This window comes from Cryptotermes secundus, unplaced genomic scaffold, assembly GCF_002891405.2.
Source record: "Cryptotermes secundus unplaced genomic scaffold, Csec_1.0 scaffold235, whole genome shotgun sequence".
Classification (NCBI taxonomy): Eukaryota; Metazoa; Arthropoda; class Insecta; order Blattodea; family Kalotermitidae; genus Cryptotermes; species Cryptotermes secundus.
In genome coordinates this window covers 767,729-781,245 of record NW_019723301.1, presented here as the reverse complement: position 1 = coordinate 781,245, position 13,517 = coordinate 767,729, and the positions used below count along the sequence as shown (strand labels likewise).

Here is a 13,517-nt window from a genome sequence, read left to right as displayed (position 1 = left end):
TAGAGGCCTTGCGACGAGCTGATCACTCGCCCAAGGAGTCCTACCGTATGTGTAAGATCTAGAAAAACCGACGTGAACGGAGTTCATGGAGGTAGGCCTAGGCCCACTGGGGTTGTAGTGCCAAGGTAAAAAATGGGGGGGTTAATGAAGGAATAAAGTTCAGCACTATGCTATAAAAGCTCAAACAGAATGTGAAGAATACGATTCCGCATGTTAAATAATCATGGAGGTAGGCTACACTGATGATGATGATGATGATGATAATAATAATAATAATAATAACAATAATAATAATAATAATGCCAGTAATAAAGATAATAGTAGTCCAGGCCTCAACCCACTTAAATCCAGCTGGTGTTACCTGTAGTAATTGCTATTCTAGGCCAAAAGTCTGTCACGTCTTGTTTGGCCTTCAACCAGTGCCACTTGAATGACAGCGACTGATAAAACTGTACGGTCACACGTGCCGAAAAATTAGTAAACATCGTGCAGAAAAAAAGCGAGGCTCCTCGCCATGATGTAAGCCTTAGATTGAGAACTCCCGTTCACAGTTAATGCAGATGAATATATATGGCCTGTATATTGAACACCTGGACTCTATATTGCTGATGATAAGATATTTTGTGCCTTAGACCGCGTTGTCACCGTAATCGGCGAGAGAAGAGATATGAAATATAAATATTGCACGGGTGCAGAAGGGCAGCTGGGACAAATCTCACCCTCCGTGTTCAGCGTTCACAGATGCTGAGGACATTATATTAGTGAGGACTTTCATAATTTAGATATTTCCAAAAAATATTGTTACGGTGATCTAAGAGAGGAGGCAGCGTACAAAACGTATAGAAGAGAAGTAAAATGGACGTACAATTTCAGTCGAAATGCCTGAAGAGAAGTTGCCACTTCAGATTAATAAGCGTAGATGAGAGCTTAACATTAAAACAGACCTTACAGAAAACAGGGTTCGCAATTTTTGGACCCACTGGATTAAAGTGGTTCAAAATGTGTTCTGATGGCGGATTCTTATGAATGGGAACAACAGAAGGCTGAAGATTTCTCGACCAGCAGAGCGAGTGTTACCTCCCAAAGAAGATTTTCTGGTTCACGGAGTTGGTTGCGACAAGTTTTGGAGACATCTAGTACAAGAGTTGAATTACGGCCAACTTGCCAAGGACAGATGCTTAATATTGAAATGCATTATAATGGGTCGTGCGAGAGGCTATATGCTTAACTAAAACTCCGTAGCTTTTAGTCCGCAAGCGAACTATACTGACCGACCGCCGCTTCTCGGCGAAGTTAGTGCCAACTTCTGCGGATAGAGGATGTTGAGTGGTCAGCGCAACGGATTCCTACGGCCCTTAATCTCGTGTTTCTAGACCGGAGCCGCTATTTCCTTGAAATAGCTCCTCAGTTATCCTCGCGAGGGTGAGTGGGCCCCGTTCCAGACCCATTATTTCTCATAAACTCTGGTAGCGCCGTGGATCGAACCCAGGACCTCTGGATCTGTAGCCAGGAACTCTGACCACTAGACCACAGAAGCGGTCGAGATATGCATAAATGCACTAATCAATTCTTCAGCCTCAGAAAACACGCGTACAGAGAGGAACAAGAATTTTGTGATGCTACAGAATATCGGATAATACAGCAGGTTTCCTTGGTCAAGCAGAGACGTATATCAGTGCCTTCTATTGTTACTTTCTGATCCTGAAATCTTCGTGAGATTTGTGCCGAAATTTTGCAAGCGAAATCTGAATATAACCAAATCACTATGGACCTTAGGCCTACCTCATTCGACGGTTAAGATCTGCAAATTTACTTCAAGGCTTATATTAACTCTTCCTGCTTACAGGACAATTATCTGTGACGGAAGTCTTTTGCGAAGAAGATAAATGTTTATGCTGTGTACAAATTTTTCGGATGCTCAGTCCATTTCAAGAAAAACATAAAACCATATTTGAACATAACATTTTGGGCACTGTAAGTTTGCATAATCTCATTCAGGTTGCAGACACGTTCTACGGAGTTTATACTGTACAATGATTCATGTCTTTTTGTTTTGCGTTGTGACAGCTGGAAGATTTCAGCGCCATTGACCTGCTGAGTGAAAGGACAGAGAATCTATATTCACGGCAGCTCAGTATCGGTTAGGAATGATCCTGGGTCTCCCAAACGTGAGAGTGACAAGCCAAGCAAACTAAAACCTACAACACTACCTAAAGATACGCTAATATGTTCACTGGGCATCTTAGAATACATAGTGTCACGTGTTGGGGGAGGGAATTTGTTAACTTGACTTATAAGACGGGTTTTGGTTTGGATGATTGGATTTATTTACACCTTACACATTCAACTCGGGACTACAGGCAATACAGCTCTGTCGCTGGTCTACACACTTCACAGTTCACCGTTGCACACGCACTAGGGCTCTCAGTCTTCACTAGCTGTATCCTGGCAACGGATGTATCACAGTCTCTGCAACTTCAAATCACATATGAAGCCTTCTTGTCACAGTTTAATTCATTTCCCGCCATTTCTTCTCAATCACCTTAGACTGCCATCTTCAGAACTTGACACATTTCTTGACAACTCACTCAAATGAACTCTCTCAACTTCTGACAACATATAACTGCTCCCTTGGAACTTCTCGTTATATAGTAACCGGGCGGACTCCACGGAAAACACCGTCTTATGTTGTCCCGTCTTGTTTTAGGTGTGTTTACTTATCCCCTGCCTAGCAACAGACGTCCTACTATTGCGCGCGTTGGCTCCCGCAGGAATGTGTTTGCCGAGTCGTTGCCTAGCAATCTGTACGTCACAATATTCTTTTGCGCACTCTTTCGTCCAGTAAATTTACCTGAACATACCGGCCAGATGCATCTTGCTAATAATAATGAAAATATAACGTTCTTCCTGTCCTAAATTAAATAACACGCCATGAAAACAGTGGAGGCATAGCTGCACGCATTCTTAACCTCGGCACTAGATGGAGGTGAGTGGATAGCATAACGCAGCGGCCACTTTATACCCGGGCAAACAGCCAAACAGCCTTCCGTAGCTACAGGACTGGAGGCTGGACCGGTCCCTGCGCCGGTGTGGACGGTATGGTAAGGAGACAATTCTCTTGTCCCTGCCTGAAATCGAAACCCAACTGTTCAACCGTCCAACCGGCATCCTAGTCGCTATACAGACTCAGTTAATTGTAGGTTCAACACACACATTTTTACATGACCCTGAGAATAAAAATATCGTTAACGGAGTGCGACTTTTGTCTAGTCTTGTTCATCGGTAGCTCAGAATAAATCCCATAAAATCCCCGGATACTTTCATCTTCTTGGCATAAAATGGTAGGAGCAGTGGCGAGGACGTGCTTGTCTGGTTGTTCGTCTGTCCTTGCACCCAATTTACGAAATTATGCAACGAACTTTAATGGAATTTTTGTATTAAATTGGATACCATCTCTGAAGTCGTCAAGAGAATTTAAATTTGTTTTTATCAGTTAAATGTAACCCTTATTTCCCATTAACAACAGCTAGAATTCTATATGCATTCTCAAAAATGACGTTTCTTACGAAAGATTAGCATTCAGTATAAAATAGGCCTACAGATAGTGATAATGACTGCAGCTTCAATTGGAATATTTTTACGGCATGATTAACAGAACACAAGATAATTAATTGATAAGTGTATAAAAGATGGTATATATATTGCTGTTACGTTTTAAACGTACGAGAACAGTGACTACACATCAAAGTGATCGAGATGGAAAAAGACGCAGTTGGAGAAACATGTGCAATGCAGTCATTTGCTTTATAATGCATTTTTGAGGCTTTAAGTAACCGCTCTGTAATTAATAATAAAAAATATATTTCTGATGAGCACTTTCACACTAACTGAAAATGTAACTTATTTATTCTAAAAAGGGCATGTGTTTTTATCAAACATGTCATTTACTATTAGACCTAAATCACCAATAAAAAAATTTAGAATTAGCGGTATTTGATTTCTAATGACCATGTTACTTGAAAATTTAAAAGAACCTTGAAAATTATATCAAATGTTTATAAAAAAGAAATGTTTACAAGAACTGTCGTAAAGCTGGGTGTTATTCCTTGATGATCAATGATCAATGATCAATCTCACTCGGCTTTCTGCAGGCAGCCCGAAGAATAAGTTGCCTTTATCACAGGTTCCAGGGTGTGCGTATGTGCGCAAGCGTGGCCGTGTTTTGGACATTCCTCTTATACAATAACAACAGCTTGCTAAGCTGATCGTAGTTTTCTGAGAATTCTACAGACCTCTCGAAGGAAACCGATTCGCTGTGCAGCAGTACTTTTCCGTCACTTCCTTCCTAAGCAAGAAAAAAAAATGGAATGGAATTTTACACGCAGCGCTGGTTTCAAACATCCGTCAAGAAACGTCTGTGTTATTACACTCGTGCAGCGTCATCCGTAAACTACCTCCTGAGTCTTGGCAGGGAACGGTCAGCGCTGTGGCGTGCATTCAATATTTTCTTGCTTCTTGCACCGAGCAAGCTGGCTCAAGCGGTAATGCTCCTGACTTGTATTCGGTTCGAATCTCGGCTAACACACCGACTATGCTGAATGAGATTTATCGTGGTTTACTCAGTCACTTCAGGCAAACATCTGTATCGTCTTTTAAATTAACCCACGATCGCTTCCCTCCACATTTTTCATATTTATTATTCACTCATTCGACGCTATGCCGGTATAGCGACTACATACGGGCTTGACGGCCGTCGGGTCGGAGTTCGGGTCCCGGTACGGTCAAGGATTTTCTCTTCTCCACGTTGTCCAGACCGGTTATGAGGCCCATTCAGCCTCCTATACAACTGGTAACGGGTGATCTTTCTCCGGGGTTAAAGCGGCCGGTCCATGAAGCTAACTCACGTCCAACTAGTACCGAGGTCAAGAATACGTGGATCCATAAATCCACTCCCCCATACGTTTTCATGGCGTAGAGCTTAGTTAAGCACAAGGACAAATTTACTATGTGCCTAACATGAGTTAATGAGGCGTCAAATAAATAGAAAAAAGGTAACTCCACTGCATCACTATTTTACGTACAGCGCCTGGCTACGGGCTGGATGACGGGGCTTAAGGGAGTCCTGGCGGCGGCAATGACATTTCAGTTCAGTTATGGGGTATTCGGCTTTTATTCTGGCTGCTAGTTACTGGTGGTGGTTCATAAACTTACAAGGAGTTCACGACCAGTGCACATTATTGGTCGATGTTCTTCTCTTGCATTGCTGCGAACAGCTATTCACACTGCGGCTGTTATAATGCACAGGTGTAAATCATTTCCCACTATTTAGTTAGGTCTGATCATTAGCCACACAGGAAAGAAAAGAGTTGCGAACATTAATGACACCTATATCCAAATTTATACATGAAGATCAGCTTTTCATAACAAATAATAGCCTAGATTTGATTTGTGATATGAGTTAGGGACTAAATATTAAGATAATTAACTATAGGCCTGTAACTACTCTCAGTAATTCCCAGCAACTTCACACTGAATCGAGAGAGAGGTTATGTTTTGGGAGGCAAGTGCCAAAGAGTTTAATGTACCCAACGCACGATGAGTACTAACAACTTCTAGACCTCAAAATCGGACCTTAAAATTCTGGCCCGAGGCCAGATAAACAAGGTACATAGCTTTATCCTTTATTATATTTAGTATCAATGTGCTCATGTCAGTGGTGGTGTTTACAAGATATCTAATTTTTCTTTCATGGAAAACCTGGCTAAATATACTCGAGCTTGAGCTAGATCCAACAGTCCACGGAGAGCATGATTCCACCTGCCAGACTCTCTGGTACCACCGGTAAAATTGTGAACAGAGCCGCGCACTCTGCATGTGCGTGTGAGGTACTAACTGTTACATATCTCACTTAAGTCAAATGGAGCGTGGTTTGGCGTATCTGAAGGAATTTAACCTGCGTCACAGAACATTAATTTCATCTGATCATATTATTCGTAGAAGTGTTGCATATAGAAATTTCAACCTACAAAAATCAGTTAATAGTGGCCAGAGCCTATTAGATAATACGTTACGTAAGATGATGTAGGCTGTAAGGCAAAGAAACATTCTTAATGAAAAGAAATAAATAACTTAATTATTTTCACATGGTAAGTAGTGTATTCGCCGGTCACGGTAGCCGAGCGGTCTAAGGCATGTACTGTCTTCGCTCACTTGGAAACCGGGATCGTGGGTTCGAATCCCACTCAGGGTATGGATGTTTAGTTTGTGTGTTTTCTGTGTTTGTGTACAGGTAGAGGCCTCGCGTCGAGCTGATAACCCGCCCAAGGAGTCCTACCGAATGTGTAACATCTAGAAAAACCGAAGTGAACGGAGAAGTTCATGGAGGTAGGCCTAGGCCCACTGTGGCTGTAGTGCCAAAAAAAAAAAGTAGTGTATTCATTCACACAGAAAGGCATCGAAATCAACTAGACTTCAGTAGTTCTGTGCCTCTATAAGACCCTCGTTATTAGGGAAATTTCGAAAGAAAACTTCAAGATTTGTAATACTGTGTATAGCAATAACCATGTCTATGTTCATATAACGATTCGAATGTCTAACTTTAACGAAAGCAAAGGAAAAGAAGAGAGCCGCAGGAACGCATGTCCTCCGAACGGTCGCAGGATAGAAATTAAAAAAATCAAGGACCTAATGAAGGTGGCAGAGAACGGAAATAAGAGATATTAGCAGAATGATAACAGAGTATGAAATAATGGTTAAAATATTTTGACAGAGAGCCTGAACACCAAATTCCGAAACTGTTGTGATAAACCGTAAGGCAGAGATGTGCAAGTATATAGTCCTGAACCTGACAGAAATAATGGTTAAGTTTAAAATAAGATTGTGTTTAAGTTATGACACCGTGTATTCTTCAAGTGAGACTAATAGAAACCAAGGGCCGCGCCATAGCTCAAGCGGTTAGTCGCTGGCTTCCCACCGCGGCGTCCCGGGTTCGATTCCTGGTCTGGTCAAGTGGGATTTGTGGTGGCCAAAGTGGCGCTGGGGTAGGTTTTCTCCGAGTACTTCGGTTTCCCCTGCCAATCTTCATTCCACCAATTGCTCCACAATCACCCTCACTTATCATCTGGGGCTGGTACAATAGGCCAGAAGTAGCCGCAATACAAGGGATTTAGTCCCACCCCACTAGCAAGAAAAGAAATAGCAACCAACCGAATCTATGTCATTCACCTACAAGATTGCACGGCGTCATTACGCAGGAGATCACAAGCTAAATTTTTACCATGGCAGAGACCTAAATTCTTATATAAATTAAAGCCAAAATTTCTTGGGTAAACAGCCTTCTTAATAAGGAAATACATTCCAGTGTTTTCAAGGCTGTCACTTTCTCCATTGTCAGGCTAACAAGATGGTCTCCCGTGCAGATTATATTGCATTCATTCTCCATTAAAGCTTAACATTTATAAAGGCAAAATTGCCTCTGTGCCCAAACTCCACACCGTGAAGACGTAAGGAAGTGGAGATAAAGCTTCATTCACTCTCAAACCTGGGACTGCAGGTTAGTGAACTTAGGCCACGGTGCTGCTGGGTAAGTCTGTGTGTGTGTCTGCTTATTCTGTAAAGCTTATGCTTGAAGTACTGATCAAATTTGGATAAGGTACGTACTTAAGGTATTTTAGTGCAGATAATTGCGCAACAAATAGCCCACAGGCCCGTACAAAAGTGGAGTGCAAAGGCGTGCTTAATCTGGAAGAGGAGCTATACATTCTTTCCTTTGAAGAATGCCAGTTATGAGAGTCTTCGATTTCAGGTACTATACCATTTCTACGAGGCATACATGCTCTGAACTGTTCCACACATGGAGTTTTGGATCCAAATTTCACTGCACAGTGAGGCAACATTCGTATTTGTCTGAAGCAACATAACTCTATACAACAGAGCTCTTCTTCCGACGCTAACAATCTTTCAGCTGGTCAAGAAACTATTAACATTTTACGGAACACAAAAGTTCATTAATGTATTCACAAAAATACCATTGGTGCATGTTCTGAGCCTGATAAATTCAATCCACACCGACCTATCCGGTCTTTCCATTTTGTTACCATACATTTATACCCAGATCTTCCAAGTGGTGTCTTCTTTTCAGATCGTGGGACAGAAATTTTACGTGCATTTCTAATTTCACATATGTGTACTACATGCCCCACCCGACTTATCATTCTTGACTTGATCAACCTGACAATGTTTGGCGAAGAGTACAAACTCTATGAGACTTCCCCTTATGCAGTTTTCTAGAGCCCTCTATTACTTCCTGCTCCTTAGACTCAAGCATTTCGCTAACATCCTAGTTCCTTTTCTCCTTCAGATACGATGTACATTTGTTTCTGCAGATATTTTGTATAGAATACGCGCCTTTCAGATGGGAGACTTATTCGTCAGGATTTCCATGTACTCCGGAAGAAGATAATGATGATAACCTGCAGCTTCATGCGGGGCCCTAACCATGGCAGCATTGCATTTCGTCGGAGATGAGAAAAGGGAAAGAGCATGCATACAAATCGGGCTGTATTTGCCAGTCTCGAACCGGAAATGTTCTGTATGAAAAGACACTGTTTAAACTCTGTAAAAGGTAAGTAATGGTATCACTGTAACAGAACGTGGCGGCCCGTAGGGTTTGAGATGTTGAGGCACCAACATATTCTAGACAATCGGCTCATAGACGGCAGTAAGGTTGTCAGCCTTACGCGCCGGCCGCTCTTTACCCCCAAGAACATTCCAAGAATATTCCTGGTACTCATTTCTGTTAAGAGGCTGAGTCGATCCCAGGGCCATAATGCGGCTGGAAGGATCAGGTCAACTGAAAAAAAAAAATCCAATGACATCATCGGGATTCGATCCCGCGACCTTTCGGCTTGTGGCATAGCCCTGTATCACCGTACTTCCGGGCCTATTCGGGAAAGACAAAAGGAACAACAACAACAAAATCTGAAGACTGAAAGAAAGTTGTTTGGTTAGCTTGCGACCCAAGCAGAATCTTTGGTTTCCTGGTTTGGTCGCTCTTATATGCGTGTGTGTGAACACGATTTTTATGCCAGAACTCAATGATTATGCAAGCATAATGCAATACCTAGAAACTAAAAAGTAAACCCCTCGGAATTAAAATAAGAACCGCATATCTACCTAGCTCTCCTTGACAACAGTAGTTACATCAAATTTCGCCACAAGCAAAGAATGATTACACAAATATTGATCACTGTTCAAGGTGACAGAACGGTTATTGTCTGAAACTCATCACAAGGCCGGATGTCGTGACCAAGATGAAACAAACACTTAACGTGCCCTATCATCACCTATTTGATTACCCCAGTCTCCATTGTAATCACGGAATGGAGTACCCTTGGCTTGCAGGTGGAGTACGATCTCCTTCAAGTATGAAATGTGGCTCCGAATATACTAAGTAAGAAGTCACGGGTTTCCTACAAGGGTGATCCTCCAGCTAGAGATTTGGGTGGGAAGGAGGCCAATAACCGCACACCGTAAAAGGGGTGCTATGTTAGTTTTCTTTTAGTTCCTTGGGGTGAGGTGAGACTGGGTCCACTTGGTACGTCGGCCACTAATTGGCCTACTGTACCAGCCCCGGATGATAGATGTTGAATGTGGAGCAGTCGGTGGAATGAGAATTGGTAGGGGAAATCGAAGTACTTGGAGAAAACCTGCCCAGTGCGACTTTGTCTACCAAAAATCTCACATGACTTGGGCTGGAACCAGAGTCACCGAGGTGGGAAGCCGGCGATTAACCGCCTGAGCTATGGCACGGCCTCAAGTGCTATGTTACGGAATCTCAAATTGGGTCTCGGTCTTAGACGGATTCTTTAGAGCAATCTCAACGGGCGGCTGCAACGCGGTGATGAATCTCTGCTTCCGTGAAAGGCAACAATCCTCTAGCCCAGCTGAATGATCGCCGGTATTGACTTGAGAAGTTATCTGTTCGTGGATTTGGTATCTCCCAAATGTTTTGTCTGCGAAATTCGTTCAGCCTAAGAATATAATGATAGAACCTTGTAACACATTCCGTATAGCGACTGGCTACGTGCTGGACGACCAACGGGTCGGAGTTCGAGTACCGGTAGAGGCATGAATTTTCACTTCTCCATGTTGTCCAGACCGACTCTGGGGCCCACCCAGCCTCCTATACTGTGGGTACCGGGGGCCCTTTCCCCGGGGGTAAAGCGGCAGGGGTGTGAAATTGACCACTCACCTGCAACTAGTGCCGAGGTCAAAAAAACGTGGATCTCTACATCCAGTCCCCAGTAAGTCTTCATGGCGTAGTGCTTAGTTAAGGATAGGGACAATCTCACCTCTTAATTAAAAGCAACATGTTGGTCTATATGCAAACACAGATGCAGGATATGCTGAAGAAACAACAGCCATTTTTGTATCGAAGGTTACTGAGAAGCACATTTCTGTTCTTTCAAATTCTTCGTGAATGAAAATAACACGGCAGAGTGCGATTCTCACAGTAGGGTGGTGCAAACGTACTGTTGCGCTTAATTACCATGACATGCAGGAATCATAGTGGAGTAAAGCCTCGGGTGTTAACCTCGGCAGCACATGGAGATAAGTGTAAATTTCCTACTCCGCCCATTTTTACTGCCCGTGAAAGAGTACAGACAGGAGGCTGGCCAGATCACAGTCTCAGTTCACACAAGTTTAAAGTTGAAGAAAGCAGTCTTCTGGGATTTGGCACCGTGTATATGTGGTGTTAACCGACGTTTCGGAGGAACGTATCGCCTCCATCTTCAGGGTAGAAGAAAAAAGAAAAGAAAGCAGNTCTTCATAGTCACCGCCGTGAAAGCCTCAAATCTTACAAGTTTAAAGTTGTCCCTGTGCTTAATTATGCAACACGCCATAAAGACATATGACTGAGTTGAGGTACGGCTTCATCATTCTCGATTTCGGAACTAGATGAAGGCGAGTGATCAGCTCCACGCTCCGACCTCTTTACTCCCGGCATCCATTGGATAGGCGGCTGGGCAGTAAATTCTTGCACACCTCTACCAGTATTTTGTCTAGAACAGTAATATTCAGCCTTTGGCATCGTGCTTTCCGCTGGAAACCGGATCTTACGTTGTTTATTCATGGGAATGACATATCTGATTCTCCTCGACAAAATAAACCATTCAAACAATAACTATTAACATAGAAATATCATTAATAATTTCAGGAAAAGCTGTCAACATTTTGTCAGAAAGCACAGTCCCATCACAGTAAAAACAAATGTTCTGTTTGTCCAAGAAACGTTCTTTTAATTACATGTTATATTCATTGCTAGTGGAATGATTAAATTTCGAGACCTCACGTCCCAACCCGCCGACTGTCGAGTTCCACCAGTGGGTCGCGTACCGCCTATTGAGAAACAGTGGTCTGCTGCAGTAGTGTTCAACCTTGACTAGTTCACGAACTGACAGCAGCCGGGCTTCAAGGACTGATCCTCTACTGTCTCACATTATACTCGTACAACATATTCTACATCCCTAATAATTGTTATTAGCATTTCTAAATATGTTCATGACCAAGGCAAGGAGGGTGAGATGGGAAGGGCTAGTAGCACGCATGGGAAAGAAGAGAAATGCATACAAGGTTTTGGTTGGGAAGCTAGTAGGCCAGAGATCAAGAGGAAGACCTAGGGTGAGCGGGAGGATAATATTAAAATTAATCTTAGAGAAATAGAATGGGATGGTATGGACTGAATTAATCTGGCTCAGGATAGGGACAAGTTGCGCTCTACTGTGAACACGGTATTGGACCTTCGGACTCCATAAAATGATGGCTGAGCAACTGGTGGCTTCTGAAAAAGGGCTCGGCTCCATGGAGTTAGTTTAGTTTAGTTTAGTTTAGTTTAGTTTAGTTTAGTTTAGTTTATGATTTATTCCAGCCGTCTTACAGTGCATACACTCATTCACCTCACTCATCAATCCTGCACTACATGTTTCGGCACAAAGGTGTCATCTTCAGGTGTATAACACACGCAGTCACAGGAGCAAGACACAACACAAAGCACAATACACACACGAAAGTAGGAAGAGTGCTCCGATAGAAGAGGATAGGTGTGACTCGCGTATTGAGATGCGACGTAGGGATAAAAAAGTCCTTAACAGTTTTAATATTTTTCAATATATATGATGAACATATATTTTAGTTATTTTAGTATGAAGACGGCAAGGCATGCAGTGAAGTAGTTTAACGTAAATTGAAAAGCACCTGAAGATGGCACCTTTGTGCCGAAACATGTAGTGCAGGAGAGAAGAGTGAGGTGAATGAGTGTATGCACTGTAAGACGGCTGGAATAAATCATGGACATAAATCAGTGCAACAGGACGCTAAAATATAACATTAGTTTAGTTTACTTACGGCGTAATAATTAACGAATGAGTTACATGGCAATAAACAGAAGAGACATTTGAATCATCCATACTAAAATCTGCATATACAAATTACTAACAAAGTCACATGTCGATCGGAACTTCTGGTTCGTATTACAACGGCTGCAGGTCTCGGCCCGGGGACAAGCTGTAATGAATGAGGTTTTCATGGTTGTTCTCAGTTCCCCCAAGGAAATTCCATTAAAGTACTTCAAAGGAAAACACTACAAATTCATCATTCATTAATTTTCCTAACACTTAACGTTACATAATACGAAATACTGACCGCATCGTTAAACAAACTATAAGCAATTAAACAAATATGGGTATAAGAAAGAATTAAGTACCAGTAGCTAGAAATTTCCAGAGTTCCGAAAAATTTACGGATTTCTCGACCATTTATGTAAGATTTGATATTTTCACGGCGGTGACTATGAATAATGCTGTCTTCTGGGATGCGGGGCCGTGTAGATATTGTGTAAACCGACGTTTCGGAGGAACTTCGGTTTACACAATATCTACACGGCCCCACATCCCAGATGACGACATTCTACTAGTTCATTTATTTAAGCAGCCGAAAACATTCTCATATGAACAATACTGTTGGGACGCCAACCAACACTGACTTGTTCGCAACAAAATTAACCAACTGTTGTAAAGGTTAGAAAGGTAAAATTTTCTCTTACTTAAGCACAACGCCATAAAGACATGGTGGATTGTTAAGTACAGCTCCGCGCAGTCTTAATTTCGAAAATACGTGGAAGTGAGCAATCAGCTTAACTGTCCGGCCGCTATGCTCCTGTGAAGTAGAGGAAGTGGGCCCTACAGCGGACCTAGACGCTATGGGGAAGATAAAATAGTCTTACTTCTGCTGGGAATCGAGCCCGGGTTCCCTTATCGTCCATTCCGCAATCTTGTCTCTATACCAACTCAACTACCTGGCTTCAGTTGGCAGATGTTACACATAAATGTAGGAACTCGTCAGTGCAAACCATTTAGGACAGCGTATTGGTAGATAATTTGTGTTCAGATTCATTAATTTATTTTGTATGTTATAGTTCATAGATCTGAATGGAAATTCACTGCCGATACATTACCCTG

General features: G+C 42.4%; 1 protein-coding gene across 1 annotated transcript in view; it reads right to left on the bottom strand.

The window, feature by feature from the left end:
- The window catches only part of LOC111861717 (carotenoid isomerooxygenase), a 111,512-nt gene that overhangs the window by 92,413 nt on the left and 5,582 nt on the right, over positions 1 to 13,517 (bottom strand). The gene's annotated exons all lie outside the window — the stretch shown is intronic.